Source organism: Kogia breviceps, chromosome 4 (genome assembly GCF_026419965.1).
Source record: "Kogia breviceps isolate mKogBre1 chromosome 4, mKogBre1 haplotype 1, whole genome shotgun sequence".
Taxonomy (NCBI): domain Eukaryota; kingdom Metazoa; phylum Chordata; class Mammalia; order Artiodactyla; family Physeteridae; genus Kogia; species Kogia breviceps.
The window spans coordinates 146,649,050-146,667,366 of NC_081313.1; the positions used below are offsets into that span (position 1 = coordinate 146,649,050).

Here is an 18,317-nt window from a genome sequence, read left to right on the forward strand (position 1 = left end):
TAACTTTGCACGGTGCCCGAGAGCGTCCCTGGTGTGGGGCTGAGGGAAGAAAACGATGAAGGGGAATCAGCTGCTCACAACCTGGCAAAACGGCTGTGGAGGGAATTCAAAAGCCACAGGACCAGCGCTGTGGAAGCACAGAGCTGAGCAAGTAACTCTGCCAGACAGAAGGCTGAAGGTTTCAGAGGAAGGGAGGTGGGAGGGGCAGGACAGGGGGAGACGAAGGAAGGGCATCTGGCAGAGAGCTGTCTCTGCCAAGGCACGGGGCACCCCAGCAAGTTCTCTGCAGCACCTGGGGTGCTGGGTGCCTGGCTGGCGGCACGACTGCAGACCGCAGAGGGCCCTGCAGACACGCTCTCCTGGGAACTGGATCGATCGGATCAACGAGGAGCATGCAGGTCTGCACAACAAGGAGCTCTGTGTTTTCGAAAAAGCACTACGACCGCCATAGGGGCTGGAGGTGGGGACACTGGGGGAAAGGCCTGCTAGAAAGCTCCCACAAAGAACTTCTAGGTCCACAGAATCAGGGCTCGTGGCCAAGACAGGGACGCTGGGGAGTTTCAAGCATGGGCAGTAAATGCAAATGTCAATAGGGACCCAAGGGTCATAGAAATGAGTATAACAGGCCCAACACGACAGACTCAGCACAAACTCCCTATGTTACCTGGTAACTGTGAGGGCCCGTTCTTTACTCCCACAGAGAAACAGAGTCTCCCTTTTACTTAAAACATATGGCCCTCCCAGTGTGTTTCTCCCACTTTCAGAGACACGGGGATTATGAAATAAGACACCTGCAGTTAAGTCATCTTCCCATGTTCCACTAAGGGGTCCAATTGTGTGTATTAAACCCTGTGAGCCACACGGAGCACTGCCGTGGGCTGTGCTGGGCCACCGCTCCCAGGCGTTATCACCAAATCCCAGAGCGGGGGCAGGGCCTGTGGCCTGAATGAGTTGGGGGCAGGGAGAAGGTGCCAGGCTGACAGAGCGCCAGCACGGGGCCGGGTGGGCGTGGAAGCAGCGGGTAATCCTGGGACTATAAAGCTTCCAGGACAGAGTCTGAGCAGCGCTGCCCAGGGAGTCTATGATGGAAGCTGATGAGGATGGTTGTGACCGAAAAAGCAGTACCACAGTCAGTCACAGAAATTTAGGAAATCCTGAATTAACAGGGCTACAAGGGTTTCTTGACTCAACTTCCTAGACCGTCTCAAGAGCTCTGGTGAATCGTGGACTTCCAAGAGGATAATTCATATAGGAACACAGTTTTCCCCAAATGCATGTGGCTGAAAAACCCACTGCATCTCTGGGATGAGTATTCTAGAATGCCCACTGAGAAACCCCGGGACTTCCCAAGGTATCAGAGGGGTGTATGTGAGGGGAAAGGCTCCACCTCAGCAGGAAACAGCAGCTCACAAAGGTGGTGAGGGTTTAGAGGGCACAAGAAAACCGCAGGCGGTTGGCAAGGGATGACAAGATGCTACTTTCAGTGGTGTCTGCTGCAAAAGACAAACCAGAAACAAGAAAGGGCACGGAGAGTGCATCCTGAGGTGAGAGAAGCCCACAAAAGAGTCACGAGGCCTCTCCTGACTGCCTAATTTTTTACATAAAAATTTAACTCTAAATTTGCACACGATTAGGAAAACTAGACTAAAAATACAAAGATCTATTCCCTTCCATAGAGGTGGTTGCCATTAACAGTCTTTTGTGCACTTTCAGGATCAGATACACAAATGTGTACACATGTATATATGTGTGTTTCAATATGTACATATATACATATATAGTATTTACAAATACAAACACTGTGGGTTTCTAAGTGGAATAAGAGACATGTCCTTTTCTACACCTGCTCTTTTCCCTTTGGACCTGATGACGTATCAGGCCATCTTCCCAGTCTGCTCACAGGCCTTCCCCGAGCTCCACACACACGTTCCTCCCTACCACGGATGGATCCTCATTTCCTTCATCAGACCCCTCCCGAAGGACATCCAGGTTGTCGCTAGAGTTTCCCCATTACGTAAGTCTCCCTCATCGGACTTGCGGGTGCCTGTTTGATGCACGCTCTGTGCAAGGCAGAGTACTGGCAGAGGGCAGGTGCCTAGAAGTAAAAGTCTTTGGTCAAAGAGCAAGAGAGTTTTGAACTTTGATGGATGCTGCAAGCCTCGCTCCAAATTTGAACACATTTGTTATACTTAACATACGCAAAGTGTGTTTGGTCCCTCGTCTACACCAGATGTTATCAGTCTTTAGAATTTCTGCCCATCAGAGGGAAGAAAATCCCATGGTTTTAACCTGCATTTCCTAAAGAAGTTGGCCCCTCTTCATTTGTGTAGTAGCCAGCTGTGTTTCTTCTGAGTGGTTTGCTCATACAGTTAGAAACCACCCCCTGCCTTTATAAAATTTGGTTATCCTTTTTCATTTATTGGTGGGTTCTTCTCTGTATCAACAGTCACCATTATATGTTAATACACTACCAAACTTTTGTGTCTGTCATTTTGTTTTGTTTATGTCTCGAACTAACTGTAGAAAACTTTTAAATTTTTATGTAATTAAATATCGTTCAGTTTATGGCCTCCGAGTTTTATGGCTTACTTAGGAAGGCTTCTGTACTCCCTACACTTACACAGAAATTCTCTCCTGTATTGTGTATTTGCTTCTTGCATTTAGCTGCATTTGCATCTTTTCGACTGACTAGAATTTGTGTATGCTGTGATGCCAATATCTAATTTCTGTTTAAATGAATTAGCAATGCTTCAATCAGTCAATTAGACAAAAAGTCAAGTTAGACTTTAAAATTGTCTAAGTTAAAATACAATTCTCAAGTAAACAGGGACCAGTTTCTGGACTTTTCCACCGATCTGTCTTTCCCTCTGCCAGTGGCTTTATATGTTGATGGGTAATAGGATAATATTATATTTTATTAATGTTAACACGTATGTTTAAAATATTTCATCTATCCTTTTGAACTGACTTTTTCAGGTGAACACTGAACTGACTTCTAGATATTTACTAATTTTTGTGACTATTACGAATGGGATCTTTCCTCGTTTTTTATTGTTATTTCTGGCTTATGGGAAAGTAGCTGACTTTTACATATTTAGACACAACTGATCACAATTCTGAACATGATCATTTCTAATTTTTCCACTGATTCGTATATTTGGGAAAAAAAACCCATCATTATCATCTGTGATTTTTGTTGTTTCTTTAGTAAATAAAGCCACTGGAACCAGCCCCCGCCAACTCTCCGCATGTTCTTATCCTGCCTGATCCACTTCCCCGCTGTACCTGACCCTAATCTGTCTGCGCTGCTGTACTACACTGTCTGTTTACAGGGCTCTGATGACAAGAAAAGCTATTCATATCTGTAAAGCGCCAAGACCTCTGCCTGCTTTATTTTATTTTGGGGTTGTCACTAGACACATCACATGCTTCCCTCTCTTTCCCAAGGCCTGCACCCCACGTGAAAGGGAGAAAAGGTGACCTCATATCTGGATATGGATTTTGTCACTTCAAGAGCTTTATCATAGTAGAATTAATATCTAATACATATTAAACACTATGTGTCAGGAACCTCCTAGGTGCGTTCCATAAGAACCACAAATAATACTGATAGCTAACCATTCAGGAAATAATTAAACGTTGAGGCATAACAATTAAGGCTGTTTTAATTTTAGCCCACCGGACATATAAGGGGTATAAGTTCTAGTAGCATTAAAAAAAAAGAAAGAGTTGCCAATTCTAAGAGTAGCTTTTCCTTTTCGACCACTTCCCAAAATTATAGTTCTCTTTTTCTGTCTAGCAGCTTTGGATGGTTCCTTCACCGATGGAGAACTTATCCACTGGTACTGAGAGAGAAATGATAAATATGCCATTTAAGTTACAGGTAATTGAGGAGGGTTTGATCTTCACTGCAAATTAAGATATTTTAAGTTAATAAAAGGTCTTCAATCTGCATTTCTGGGAAGCTAAATTAAAGCATCACACACCATTTTCAAAAACAGAAAAGCCATTTCATTTGAATAAAAACTTAGTTTTAAGATGGCAGGACGTACCTTGATAATTATCTTTTAAGAAGGAAAGAAAAACAAGCCACTAAAGAGAAATTCTTGGGCTTCCCTGGTGGCACAGTGGTTGAGAGTCCGCCTGCAAATGCACGGGACACGGGCTCGTGCCCCGGTCCAGGAAGATCCCACATGCCACGGAGCAGCTAGGCCCGTGGCCCATGGCCACTGAGCCTGCGCGTCCAGAGCCGGTGCTCTGCAATGGGAGAGGCCACAACAGTGAGAGGCCAGCGTATCGCAAAAAATAAAATAAAATAAAATAAAACCAACAAAGAGAAATTCTTCTGAGAGAATTAACACATGTTATATAGCTCTGACTTGGCACTCCTTCCATTCTGCAGACCTTTTTACATAACTGCTTTCATCACAGAATGATTTAAAGTCAAATAAATTGAAATTAGAGTAATTATTTCCCAATGAGTGGCTATTTCCATTTAAAACAAAAAGCCAACTATTATTGCTTTTCTCATAAAATTAAATATGGAATCTACATTATGCAATTGTACACTTATTTCCTCCTTTGTGTATTCTAGTTTCTTCCTCAGAAACCTAAGATGACATACTGCAGACTGCCCACAGTGGGTAAGATTTTGGCAGGAGCAAAGGTCAACTTTAAACATTTTGCATCTAAAGTGGCTTTGGATACCTTTGGATAGAAAGTACAGCCTGAGCACTGTCCAGACACTTAGATACCTAAAGGGCATCTAAGATAGCAAACCAAAGTCCTGATATTCCCGCAAAAGCTGCTCCTCCCATCGGCCCCCTTCTTCTAAGTGATACCACCCAGTTGCACACATAATCATCAATGACTTGTCTCCGTGTTACTATTTCCTTCATACCCCACATCCAATCTATCGGCAAGCCTTGTTAGCTACACCCTCAAAACACAACCTGAATTCAAGCGCTTTTCACTTGCTCCAAACTTCCAACCGAAGCTAAGCCAGAAACATCTCTTATTTGGACCACTGCGATAGTCTCCCAACTGGTCTCCCTGTTTCTCTTCTTTATCCCCCCAAGTCCATTCTCTCTACCAGCTCACCTTATTCAGATACTATTTGGATCATGCCTCTTTCCAGTTCAATACCCACTACTCATTTAGAATAATCCAAATCTGTACTCTGGCCTTCGAGACGTTATAAGATCAGACCCCTGGCTAGCACCCTGACCTCATGTCATACCACACTCTTCTTCACTCAGTCCTCTGGCCATGTCGGCCTCCTTGCTTCTCCTGAAATACTCCACCCACCCACAAGCCTGCACACTCACGGCCTCCTTGTCCTGGAATGTGCTTACCCCGGATCTTCCGTGGCTTGCTCCTCTCTTCATTCAGGTCTCCGTGCAAGTGCCACTTCTCCAGTGACGCTGTCCCCTAACAGACCTATCCAATGGAGTCCTACCCGCCCCTCCTCACTCTCCTTACATTAAGATATTTCTGCACTTCCTACTATCTCAAATTATGTTACTTATCTGTTTATTCATTGCCATCTGAACTCCTTCACTAGGATGTAAGCTCCATGAGGGCAAGACTTTTGTCTGTCTGGTTCACTGCTTTAGCCCTAGTGCCTAAACCTGTATCTGGCACACAGAAGATATTAAAAAAAATTACCTGTGAATCTGACAAATGAACAAAGTACTCCTTGCAAGAATTCAGAGGTTGCAGAGGAAACAAATAATGCTCTCGGTGGAAGCAGGCTTAGTATCTAGAGTCACCTCTATTCAGAGTAGAGATAAGAAGAATTTACAAGTATAATTCACTTTAATCAGTACATCATCTGCTAAAAACATAAGGGAAGTGCAAAACTAGAAAAGTACAGTTGAAGCTTCAACAACATGGGTTTGTACCTCGCGGGTCCATTGACACACGGATGTTTTTTCAATAAATATGTACTATCGTCCTACACGATCCAAGGTTGGTTGAATCCACAGATGTGGAACCACTGACTATAAACTTCTACCCAGATTTTCAACTGCGTAGGGGTCGGCACCCCTAACCCCATGTTGTTCAAGGGCCAACTGTACATGATGAGGAAAGTTGAACACAGTAAGTTTTAAAAACTGTCAATACGTGAACAAATCTTTTTGTTTTGCTATATGTTAATCAATTTAAAAACAGTGACCACATACCAACAGGTGGATTTTTTCTTATTACCAGAACGAGCAGAGTTCTGCTGGTTTCAAGGGCCTTTAGTAAAGCCTTTGCTCCTTCACTGGTGAGGCCACAGTGTTGCAGGTCAAGTGCTTTTGATGAAAGACAAAAGGTCACTGGCTAACTCTACAGATTTAACATATAGACAACTCTCAGTTTCTCACGTGTGGAAGAGTCCTGCACAACACAAGTCATGGCAGGCTTGTAATTTGGGGTATGGAAAAACAACAGAAACCTATACGCACACACATAATGCATAATCCAATTTAAAAACCTCTTCTTGGATGTGCAATGATAACCCTGGCTTTAGTACCAATAAATCACCCAACATAGTTTACAATTACAGAACTGTATAACTGTATACAGAAGAAGAACTGTATATAACCTATGAGCAAAACGCATCACAAAATGAATCTCAGTTCATAATTAGCAAGGGCGGCAGTGGCATGTAAACCTCACGAGCAAAAACTGGTGGAGGTCAGAGATGCACGGCATTCTGTGGATCATGATCTTCAGCTCTAAATCATACTTGAAACTACTTAAAAGGGGAAAACAAAATAGAAGAAATGTAATAAGTGTTAGTTTCAGAGCAAAAAAGACAAGTCTAAGAGGATACAAATAATAACAAATTCAAACAATGTGTGAACAGACAATACATACTAAAAACCTATCATGAAAGCATGATGGTCAAGAACTCTCTCCATAAAAAGTCAGACAAAAACCAGAAAAACTGATCATGAGTTCTAGTCGTTCTGGGGCTGAACAAACTACTCATTTAAACCAAAGGGATCATCACCAAAGCACAGGTATTTAAAACTATTACATGAAAGGAAACTATGGTGAGTCTTTTTTTTAAGTGTTGTGCGGACCATCACATTAAAGTAACTGGAATCTTTCAACACCCCCATGACACACAGAAATAGCAAGTCAGACATACGGATCTGACAGGATATGATACAAGCCTTACAAGCTCTCACTACAGAAGAATGGACACACGCTCTAATTAACCAAATAGCCAGATTAATACAAACAGCCAGTAAACCTCACCAGTAAATCAAATGAATACAAAATAAAACAAAATGTGGTTATTCTCCTATCAGATTAAGCCAAGATTCTGTACGAAGAGCCTTGAAATCATGTCTATACCCTTTTGATCCAACAGCTCTCTTTCTAAGAATTTAACCAAAAGAAATAGTCAGAGATATAGGTAAGGATATATATCAGAGTACTATTTGTAAGTGAAAAACTCGACAAAGCTTATATACAAGAATGGATAAGCTATGTGCACTGTGGCATACTCACATAATGGAATACTGAACAATCGCAAAAAACGATGCAGGAGATGCAAATTTACTGACATGCCAAAATGCTCATACTAAATTAACTGAAAAAAGTTACAAAATTGGGAGTAATCCTACTGGCACAGAAAATGGAGAGGTACTCACTTTTGTAGTTTTACATTTTTTTACAAGTGCTACAAGCCAGTGTTTGTGAGAGGCAGGCTTCACGTCCACTGTTGGGGTGGACTACAAACTGGCATAGCATTTCTGGATGGTAACTCGGCGATGTGTATCAAAAGTCTTACAAGTATGTCACACTCAGGTCATTCCACTTCTAGTTCCTTACTCTACAGAAGTAATCCCGATGGACACAGAGACGTATATACAACGTATTCACAATGATTCTGACAGGGAAAAGCAAACTGTCTAAATCGAATGGCAAAGAACTGATTAAACTATGGGACATCAATAAGATGGAATACTACATGATACATCATTAAATGAAAAAAGCAGGAATATGAAATAGCAAGTATACTACAATTTTATTTTTGTTATCCCCAAGTGGACAAAATATATTCATAGAAAAAAAAGACTGAAAGTATACCCACCAAAATGAACAGTGATTATGTCTGGGTATTAAGATTATAGGTAATTGTTCTCTTGTAACTCTGCATTTTCTATAAAGAATATATGCAACTCATAGGCAAAGTTTACGAGCAAAATAAAACCTAACGGAAAAATGAGGCTTTAAAACAATCCTATCACAACAGTATCATGCCAAATGCTAAGCATATATCATATTAAAAATTCAATAGTTTCAATTTTAGAATTGACCTCCAAGCCACAAATCCTCACTAAGAGATTCCGCAAAAGCACTTGCACCCAGGTCACCAATGAGCGTGTTGTAGTTCAGAGTGACGTGCCTCAAACTAGCCATACAGTCAAGATCAGATCTCCTGGAAGGAAAACTCTCAGGCCAGGTGTCTGCATGCCTTCTGGTGGTCTGATACTTCACAGATTTCACGGGATGAAATTAAGATGCATGAATAAGGAAACAGGGTGTGCCTACTGAGTATGGCTTATTACGTCAGAGATTTACACACACACACATATCAAGCATATATGGCGGGGGAATCAAGCTGAGAAATTAAACAGTCATTCTGGTTTACGAGTCCAGTGACCCAGATTCTAGTCCGTCAGTGATTAGATTCCAGCCACTGGATGACCTGTTTCTGAACAGTTATATAAAGCTGGACAACTCAATGACAGTCTAGGAATTATCTTCCCTAACTTCTAAGTCAGGGAATTGGTCCTAAATTCTATGACTGCTGAGGCTCTAAATGTCATCATTCTGTCCTCCAATGGTCTCCAAACACCTGACTGGGTAGGGTAACCCATAAGAAAACTTTTTAATATGCATCTTATTTATTAACAAATTATATACACGAAGTTCTATACATATAATGTATGTACATTATAAACCACACAGATAGTTTGAAAATGATACAAAGGCAAATAGGTTCTAATATTTTCTTTTCCTAAATCTAAGGCATTATTTTAATATTATTTTAAAATATTTATTTATTTATTTGGCTGTGCCGGATCTCCAGTTGCGGCATGCCAGATCTTTTAGTTGTGGCATGCGGGCTCTTAGTTACGGCATGCGTGTGGGATCTAGTTCCTCTGAGCAGGGATCGAACCTGGGCCTCCTGCATTGGGAGCGCAGAGTCTTAACTGTTGGACCACCAGGGAAGTCCAAGGCATTATTTTAAAAACTGTGTTACAAAATGGATCTCACGTGCTACCTAGGGTATGCACACAGACTTTAGAGGCCTGGACTATGCACAGCCAGTTTGATGTGCCTTGGGAAAAATAATGGTTTCACATTTCACCACAAGTCTTGTCTTAAAGACATTCAATTCTTTATATTCATATAATAAATTTTGGTAATAGAGAACACTGACTTTAAATGAAAAAATCTTATCACATTCTTGAGAAAATAAAGGACTCAAAGTGCCTTTGACACTCTAAAATGAAAATTATGAGTGTCATTTTTCTATTAACAGTAACTTCTAAAAGCTCCAAGCAAAAATAACAGCAATCACTTACACATTAGTGATTGCTAATAACAGCAATCAATGACTGTAAATAATTACTGTAATAAATCAAAAACTATTTATATAAATTAGTTCATTTAAACCTCATAATGAGGCACAGAGTTTAAGTGATTGGTTCATGGTCACTAGCTATGAAATGGGAGAAAGGGAACTGGAACCTAGGCCATTTGGCTTCGGCACCCGTGCTCTTGACTGTTTTCAATCCCAGGGGTCAACGGACTTGCCCTCTATATGATCAAAGAATTTTTCAATTTTTAAAATCTAAATTTAAACATTTCCAGCTTTGTGGGCTATACAGTTTATGTTGCAATTACGCAACCCCACTGGCGTAGGGTGAAGGTAGCCATAGCTACCATGTAAACAACGGGTGCCACTATGTTCCAAAAACACTTTCTTTACCAGGTGACAGGCTGGATCTAGCCCACCAGCCATAGTTCGCCCATCCCTGATCTGCACCATCAAACTATTAAAAAGGCTTCGTGTCAAATTATTAAATAACTTTAGGCCTAAATACAGTCATTATAACCACTGTAAAGTTGTTAAGGCATTATTTAAAAAACTATATTTACAAATTGCTGATGTAGTGATTTTTATTAGCTTATAAACTACAGCAGCTGGTAAACACTTGATTGATTTAAGTCTTGAAGACTAGAATGGCATAATTTTTCACAGTATCACAATCAACATTTTCAGTAAATAAAAATACATAAAAATATTATGAGGTATTATATATTAAATCTCTTATTTCTAAAATTAAGTGGACTATCTTTACTAAATGGTAGAATCCCAAACTGAAAACTGGTCATATTCTTTCAACAAAATGAAAGCTGCACTCACATGTGTCAAAAGACAAAAATTAACTGCCATCTGTATCAATATATTAATGTGCTTCAATCACATATGTTTTCATGAAAGTTCAAACATAAAAAAATCACCTTTAAGTTCTTGGCCATGTGATCTGCTCCCTGCCATGTCATATTACACCCCATGAAGTTTACTGTCTTCAGAGAGATAGAGTTCTTTACATCTTTGCAAATAACTAAAAGGGAAAAACACACACACACACACAATAAGATGAAGAGCCTATACATTTGTCAATCTTGACTTATTTACTTTTCTTGAGTCTATTGGAGGTTTATAGCCACATTCATAAAATCATTAACTACAGTCTTCCCAAATGAACAGATGCATTCTAAAATTGTCAGTAACAAAGTGTTCTTCCAGTTAACAGCAGCAGTTTAATTGTATTTAGATATTAAACCTGAATACACTGAATACTGCAAACTTTATTCCCAACCACTCAGTAAAATACTACATACCTTTTGAGACATAGGAAAAAAAAAGAAAAACCTAAAAATCTGAAGACTCTTCCTATTTTCATTTCCAATGATACTTCCCAATCTTGATGATCAATCAGTGATTTAAATGTCAATTATAAACCCAGTATTTTATCACCTGCTATGAAGTATACTAGAGCCACAGAAGAGAGAGGACCTCAAACCCTCTGCTCCCTCAAATTGAAAGGCAGGCTTCCTGACCCCTCCAGACCACTACGGGACACAGGGAACACACACTAATGTTTCAGGAATCCAACTAACAGTCACCAGCTTTGTAATTACTTCCATGACACACCCCCACTAACACCACTGAGTTTGCTGCTCTTACGGGACATGACATATATTTCCTATTTTAACACATACCACAGTGTGTTATAATTATGATTGCAGATACATGTTCTAACAATTTAAAGATCACGATGACATTTTTGCTCTTTACATCTTGCTATTTCCCTTCCCATAACATTTCTTGAAGAGAAACATTAAAATACAGACAAACAGGGCTTCCCCGGTGGCGCAGTGATTGAGAATCCGCCTGCCGATGCAGGGGACACAGGTTTGTGTCCCGGTCTGGGAAGATCCCACATGCCGTGGAGCGGCTGGGCCTGTGAGCCATGGCCACTGAGCCTGCGCGTCCGGAGCCTGTGCTCCGCAGTGGGAGAGGCCACAACAGTGAGAGGCCCGCATACCGAAAAACAAAACAAAACAAACAAACAAACAAAAATACAGACAAACACAAAATACAGAAAATATACAAAATGTGTGGTTTGTGGCTTAACAGAAACTTAAGTAAATCAGTTGTGACAGTAGCCAGCATGACAAACTTCCACGGTACAAAGGAGAATGGACCAAGTTTTGAGCAGGCACAGGAGACACTCCAGGCATGAACAACACCAAGAAAAGGTACACAGGAAGTAATGTGGTGTGTAGGAAATCATGAGGCCAGTCTAATGAGAAGGGACTTAAACAAGACTGAAACTCACTTTCTAAACCTCTATCTCCAAGTGGACAATTCGCAAGACACAGGTCCACCAAAGTGGCTGATTTATTCAATCCCTTTAATGGGGAGAACAAGTTTAAAATTTTATTGCTATAGTTTGCCCCAAAAGCAACTATCAAATGTTGGCAGGACACAATGAAGGCTTACCTTTGTTAACATAGTTAAGTTTCTCTCTCTCTCACAACTAGCCATGTAGTTCCATGTTCCTTAGCGCACCGACGCACTTACTCAGAATTTAAGAGCTTTACACAACTAGAAGGTCACATCTTTACTTCTTATCGCAGGAACATGACTTCTGTAAACTTTATTTCTGTCACAACCTAAACCAAAATTATTGTAAAATGAGTGATTTAAACCATATATTTTATCACCATTAAAAAGCATCTAAATAAAAAAAAAGCATCTGCTCTGTGCTAAGGATTGGAAACGACTCCTGCCCTTAAACCTTCATTAAGGAGATGTATAAACTCAAAATTTCAATCACATGAGATAAAGTACCATAACCTTTATGCACAGAGGTTCCTATGGAGGCAAAAAGTTATATCTAAGGGACGGCTTCATGATAACCCTGAAGTACAATGTAGAAAGATGAGACCATGCAGAGTTGGAGTACAAGGTACATTAACTGCACAGGGAGCATCTGTGCAAAGACACTCAAGGCTGACACCTGCTGGGCACAGTAAATACTGCAGGTGGCGATGACTTAAAGGCCAGGGGTCCAACTGTGAGAACAGACAGAAAGGAAAATAGAGATGCTGGCCTAAGCAAGCCTGGGAGACAGCATGGACTGTATCCCACAGGTGATGAGGCCCGGGGCTACCAATGGCTGAGTAAGGGTGCCTCCGCTGATTAGAAAAAGGCACCCCGCTGCTGAAGGACTGATTAGATAAAGGGAGTGATCACAAAAAGCTCCCCTTCCTCAGGGTCAAAGAGCCCCAGGAGGCTTAGCAGAGCACAGTTCAGACTACAGGCCTCTGTGCAGAGCACACGCTGGGCGGCTAGTATGCACTAACTCTGTGTGGGCAAGCCATTAGCAGCATTATTTTAAGCGTATCTTCTTACGTTAGAAGATCACTCAACCTGAGTAGGCAGATGAACTCAGAGGAACTGAGCCCAGGGGCCGTGAAACCACCCAGGAGCTTCTGCCATAGTCCAGGCAAAATGTAATATGGATGAAGAAGCAAATTTAGGAGGAGGCCAAAATCCACAAGCTAGACTCACTGGATGAAAAACATAAAGTTCAGTGAAGGACCTCTGAAGAGAATGGGCTCTGCAATCAACTTTTCTTACATTCAATATAAAATATTAGGCAAAATTAAGTACCGTGGCCTTTCAGGTCCCTTCCAGCTCTAATTTCTTTTAATTTCTAACTTATTTCTCTGGTTAAGTAAAGTCCCTTCAGAGGTACAGAACAGTTCCTACACCTGAATGGGATGCAAAGAATAATCTGACTTCTCTTCACCAGGGGATGAGTTGAACTGTCCTTGCAGAAGAGATAACAGATGGTATCTGTTATCTGGGTGTGAACAGATGTTACGTATGATCTGGGTGTGAACCCCAGATCCTAGAAAAGGGCCAGGCACACGACAAGTATTCAGCTTTCTGAAAACAAATGAACCATCATTTTCTCTCCTCAATCTTCACACCCTTCCTCTGCTCGCTACTTTCTCTCAACTTATAAACATCCTCAAATATACTCACTTAAAAAACTCTCAGACCTATGATTCTTTGTATCATCTTGTGGGTAACCTACGAATCTCGCATGCCTTCAAACACCTGTCCTCGCAAAAAGCCCAGATCTGAACCTTGGGCCCAGACCCATCTATGAGGGCCCTCTAAAGCACGGAAGATGGAGTAAGATCCTCTCCCCACCCCCAATCCCTTCCTACTGAGCTCTGTATCGCACAAAAAGATGCAGCTGTAAACTGTCACCCACGTTTGCTGCCCTTCCTTTTCCAGCTGGTCACCAGGCCCCACCCATTCTCTCTCGGATCTCCAAAATCCAGTCCATCCTTTTATAACTTAAGGGGACCCTTAGATTACAATTCACCCTGCACCCAATCAACTGCCTTCCACATGGAGGTCCGAGTGTGTTCTAAACCAGAAGTCCATCTCATTGTTCTTTAGGGTTTCCCACAGCCTTCAGGATAAACATCCAAACTTCCGACAGGACAGCCAAGGCCCCTTTCTGTTGGGCCCCACTAGGTTTCCAGTATCAACTCTCATTTCTTTCCCAAGCCCTGAGTTCCAGTCCAGTACATTAGTTTTGCCATATTTTCTTATATTTCTCAACCTTTGACACACTGCTCCCTCCTGCCACCCCAGGAGGTTCTACTCTCCTTAGAAAGGATGCCACCTCCTCCAAGAAGCCTAACCTGAACATTCCCTTTTAGGATTCTGTGCTCTGCCAAGGGGAAAGGTGGGGTGGAGGGATAAATTAGGAGTTTGGGATTAACATATACACACGGCTATATATAAAATAGGTAATCAGCAAGGGCTAACTGCATAGCACTGGGAACTCTACTCCATATCCTGTAATAACCTGCACGGGAAAAGAATCTGAAAAAGAATGGATATATGTATAACTGAATAACTTTGCTGTACACCTAAAACTAACACAATATTGTAAATCAACTACACCCCAATGTAATATAAAAATTAAATTAAAAAACAAAATGATTCTGTGCTCTGCAACACCAGAACTCACTTCTTCCAGGGCACTGACTACTATGCTTGTGTCTACCTGCTGCCCAGTAGAAGGGGAGATTACCTAGGGCAGAAGCATCGTCTCCAGCAGCCCTTGGTTCTGACAACTCAGTCAAGTGCCAGGATACTTTACACACATAACCTACTTAATTAATTCTAAGAACACACAGAAAGAGTGGCTTTTAATGTCACTTTACAAGTGTGGGGATTGCAGTTCAAAAGTAACCTGCCCAGGCCACAGAGAGCATAAGCCCTGGAATTCAAACACTAAGCTGCCTTCACACTGGTGCTCTTTCTACTATATGATACGACTATTGAAAAAAAGATTTTTTTTTCCCTGAGCCCTGTTTTAATGGAAAGGGAATGAAGCTGGGATATATCCATTTCCTAATCGCTTTGGTCTGTACCAGACAAAGTCATTCAACAGACCAGGTAACATCTGTGCAACAATTAACGATGCTCCAAACTGTGCGAAGTGTTCTACATTGTAGAGCCTACAAGCATGAACACAGTGCATCCCTGTAACCGCCACAGAGACTGGGTCCTGTTCAGCCCATGCTACAGATGAGAACACTGAGACCTAGAAGCCTTAAGGCACTCGGCCGACCGCGGTCACCGAGCTGGCAGGAGTCCTAGGCCGCACGGCCCGTCTAGTGCACGCACACCCGGGCACTGGGCACCGGTTCGAGTGACCACCCTTCACCTTGCACCATCTAAAACCCCGCTCCGCAGCGCCCACACGAGAGCCCCTGGAAGCGGGAACTACAAACCTGTCTCGCCAAGCCGTGGCTGGAAGAAGCTCTGGATACAGATCAAGGGCAGACGGTGCCCAGGAGCGACGCCCAGTCCATCCCGTGGAGGCGGTCGGCTTTAAGTCCAGCAGGCCCTCCCGCAGCGAAGTGCACAGGGCGAGCAGAGACAGCGAGTCCTGCAGCTCGCACAGGTCCTCACAGCGCGAGAAGAGGTCGGCAGCGCACTTCCGGCGCACCTTCACCGAGTGGTCATGGCCCGAGCGCGGCCTCGGGGACGCTGGCTGCGGACACGATGCCCACACCCGCCTGGGGGCCCCGGCTCGCCTCCCGGCCCCTCGGGTGCCCACTGCCCGGCGGCTGCGGCCCCGCAGCGTGCGCAGGACCCGCGTCGCAGCCAGGCGACATAGGGCCACGGGCCGCAGCTATGCCAGCCCCTCCATGCCACGGCGCAGCGCAGGCCCATGGCGCCAGCCTCACCGCCCGACGTGCGCGCGCGGGGCTGCGTTCAAACCGCCGGGCGGCCCCGTGGGGGCGGGGCTCGTGGACGTCTGCGCGCTCGCCCTGCGTCTGCACGCAACCCCGCCTCCCATGGGGACCCGGCCTGAGGAGCAGGGGCGTGAGCTTTGAGACTAGGGCGGCCCGAAAGGTAGGCGATGTGGAGAATTTGGGGTTTCCAAAAAGCGTTTGCTGACTGATCCAAAGAAAAGTGAAACATGGTTGTATCAATGCATTTTAAAAGTAGTAAAACTCCCCATAAGTGTCTGTGCTCTCCCCGCCCAGGAGAGAGCGTGCACTCCGTGAGGGACACATGAAAGGCTGAATGAACGTGTGCCTGTGGTCCCTTACCTGGTGCACGAGTGTGTGAATTTCTGCGGAGAGCTCTTAATTTCTGTAGTTTCTGCTGACTTGACACGGTGGTTGGCAAGTGGTGACTTACTCCATGCATTCAGGACATGATCGTGGTTACTAATAATCACTTTGTTCTCTCTGCGCATGTCTGTGACTTAATATTTTCTTTTTGTAAAGACACCAGTCATATTGGACTAGAGCCCACACGTTTGACCTCATTTTACCTCAGTTACCTATTTAAGGGCCTTATCTCCAAATACAGTCATATTAGGAGGTATTGGGGGTTAAGACTTCCACATATGAACTTGAGCAGGACACAATTCAGCTGACACTAGAAGGTGAGAGTACTTTAGCAAGTAAGTAACTATTTTTTAAAGTGAGTTGCTTAAAGATATGAATTTACTCAAGAAGAACAAGAAGAAATTACATAACACTGTACGTTATACAAAGATATTAAATTAATTATAATGACATCCCGTGAGATCCGCATTAAGTTAGACTAAGCAAGATGAAGCAACTTATCCAGAATTGTATAGTTAGTACTTTCCAGAATTTAAACCAGGTATTTTCCCAGTTCCATTCTCACATTATATTTTCATTTCATTATTTGAAAAGAATCTTGAGTCTTCATTTTGCTTAGTTTCTGAAGTAATATGGGGACAGAATGGAGTTGGATATTTTCAGTGACATTCACACATGGGGAAGGAAATTGAGTCCAGAAGCTTCCGCGATGTTTCCATGGAGAATGCTAACAACAGAACCAGAAACACCGTTATCCTTTTGGTTCAGTCATGTTTCGTAACACACTCCAAGAATTAATTTTAAGAGGCCCAATGTTTACCAAACTTTCACCAAAGGGCTTTTGTGGGGTCCTCGAGTAATATCTAAGAGACTTCTTACTTTCACATTCCAAGCCACTTAAGACCACGAGTTCTGATTGTTCTTTGTGAGAAAATCAAGTGACAATCATAGCTCGTAATTTAGGATGGTTTCTTCAGGGCCCAGGCAAAACCTAATACACAGTAATAATCATTGTTAATTGCATCTTTGACAATGATCAGTCGGGTATCAAAGAGGTGTATAAATTGGGAGAAATTATGAATCAAAGAGAAACATAGGCCACAGATATTTAATTAATGCTCAATTATGTATGAGTTTAACTTTGGTTAAGTTAATTTTCCTTCCTCTAGACAATTTCCAATTCATCTCCACAAAGAGACCAGAATAATCACCTTCCAATACAAGATTTATTCTGTTCCTTTAATTAAGAGCCTACAGTGACTTCTACATTCACTCCACCAAGTTTTGCTAGGAGAGAAAAGGAGCCATTATATTTTGTCTTGAATTAGATATGCCACCATACTTGACTTAGCTCATCTTACCGGAAGCACTTTGAGGGCAGATCCTACAGTCCTGTCTTACATCCTCTACAGAATCAAGCCAAGGGAGTCACACATAGTTACAGCTGGAAAAACACTTGTTCTGGGTTGATATTTTTAGCCTTTACCACGAAGACTTTATCACCAAGACCTATCTTTACAGTCTCTAAACAGAAGACCTTCTTGCCTTCCGTTTTCATATTGACTAGGAATGTAAAGGGAAGAACTGAGAAGTAGCCTTAGTCTGCTAGCAGCCAGCCCAGATAAGTCATCTGTGGAGGTACTGTTTCTTTCAAAAGATATAAACATAAGAGGAAGTCCTAGAGTTTGTAACAACTGTGCAAAATACAATTCCATGAAAACCTAGAAATCCAGATGCAGATCAGTAATATATTGGTTAAATAAGCTGTTATGTTCATGCAATGGACAAGTGTACAGACATTAAGAAGAACGAGATACTCTTTCCTATGAGATTCTCTTTTCACTGAACTCATCAGTGCCGCAAAAACGATGTTACATAATAGTTTTTCTTTAACATTATATCAGGCATCTTCATCTTGTCCTGCATTTATTGCCAGTGTTACTAAAGTTTATCATTTACCTCTTTCTCTTTTAGATATATAATTTCTTCTTACTGTGGAAGCATTCGTCAATCCCTATTTTACTATTTCTTTTAAATTAGAAATGAAT

At 42.3% G+C, this 18,317-nt stretch overlaps 2 pseudogenes; one reads left to right on the forward strand and one right to left on the reverse strand.

Annotated features, from left to right (window-relative positions):
• The window catches only part of LOC131755466 (RNA/RNP complex-1-interacting phosphatase-like), a 572,095-nt pseudogene that overhangs the window by 200,850 nt on the left and 352,928 nt on the right, over positions 1 to 18,317 (forward strand).
• On the reverse strand, positions 1,426 to 16,394 carry LOC136794028 (centrosomal protein of 78 kDa-like; annotated as a pseudogene).